General features: G+C 37.5%; 1 protein-coding gene across 1 annotated transcript in view; it reads right to left on the reverse strand.

Moving 5' to 3' along the window:
* LOC108757063 (ABC transporter G family member 9) overlaps positions 1-1,520 on the reverse strand; it is a 131,764-nt gene that overhangs the window by 48,392 nt on the left and 81,852 nt on the right. The gene's annotated exons all lie outside the window — the stretch shown is intronic.

A 1,520-nucleotide genomic window follows, 5' to 3' on the forward strand; every position in this document is an offset into this window, starting at 1 on the left:
ACGCAAAACGTAACAAGTTCCTGAAATGCACTTTTGTGCACATCGCCGCGAACATCCGTTCGTTCGTATATTCGCTCTGAATGTCGGTGCAGGAAAGTGGTAAAAACGAGAAAGTGGTAAAAGCTGCGGTGGAATGCAGGATGTGTTCAATTTTGAACACGATTGCATCGTCCTAGCATCCATATCTGGACGAGTTGATGACGATGACAAATATGCAATACATAATGACGGTGCGTGCGATAATACAAAGGAATGTTTCAAAGGCTCCGTACTAATTATACGTCGAAAGACTGTTTGGTATTTGTTACTATAACTACGTATTATTATAATTACGACTACTGTAGTATTAATAACTAATAATATGTATAGTTTTATCAACCAACATGGGTAGTTGGCACCCGAAAATAACTACGTTATTATTACTAATATTATAGTAGTGATCATAATTATAGTAACAAATATCGAACAGTTTTTCTCTCAGTGTATGGAAAATTGGGTGAAATGAGTTTATTTTTACACGTAGTTTATAAGATGGTGAACAAAAAATGTTATAGACACAAATAAAAAATACTAGAGTCACATAAAATATAAATAGATAATTTACATAGATAGTTTTTCAGGTGTAACAAAGGTGCTCTGTGAGCACAAGTTTCACATATTTGATGTATTATTGCTGAAAAACTATCTATTATTAAGCTATTATTGTTGATACTTATTATTATTATTGATGCTATTATTATTTGTATCCATGACATCTATTTATTCATCACATCACAGAAGCTGTATATGTGAAAACTAATTCATTTCATCGGGACCAAATTTTCCATACAATTCGCGGAGTCTTTTAATCGAGCTAAGTATATCGATACTTTTTCCAGAGAACCGAACATTACACGCCCGACGCAAGACTTTCGCATACATTCTACACGTTTCTTATCGGTGTAAGACTATTCGTTAAATAAATGAAGAAAGCGAAAGAAACCTTTGGAATAAAATGACGTCGCTTTGAAACGATATGGCAGAAAATCAGAACAACTGTATACATTTGCGGGGATTCTGAAAAAAAAAAACGATAAATACTAATGTTATAAAACATGAAAAAAAGAACACGCTTGACAAAGCTAAACTTCATCCCGTTTGGCACACCGGTCGCGTGCTTCAGGTTTCCATTCCAGGGTTAGGCGACCTTCGAAAGGCGGTGGACGCTGAAACGCTAAAAGGATCGTTATAAATATCGCGATAAACTAGGTTGCGATGGGTAGGCTCGACGGGATGACGACACACTCCTTATCCTACACAGACGCACACCCGTGCTGCTGCATCGGTCGAATAATGTGCACGGCTGCTTTCTTGCGCGAGCAAAAGGAATAATGAGAAATGCACGCCCGTGTCTTATCTGGGATACGACGATTTATACACTGCTGAGAAAATACAATTACGAGCCGATCGGAGATAAACGGTAATTGCTGTGTGTGTGTGTGTGTGTGTGTGTGTGTGTGTGTGTGTGTGTGTGTGTGTGT

The sequence above is a fragment of the Trachymyrmex septentrionalis genome, unplaced genomic scaffold, assembly GCF_001594115.1.
Source record: "Trachymyrmex septentrionalis isolate Tsep2-gDNA-1 unplaced genomic scaffold, Tsep1.0 scaffold131, whole genome shotgun sequence".
Classification (NCBI taxonomy): Eukaryota; Metazoa; Arthropoda; class Insecta; order Hymenoptera; family Formicidae; genus Trachymyrmex; species Trachymyrmex septentrionalis.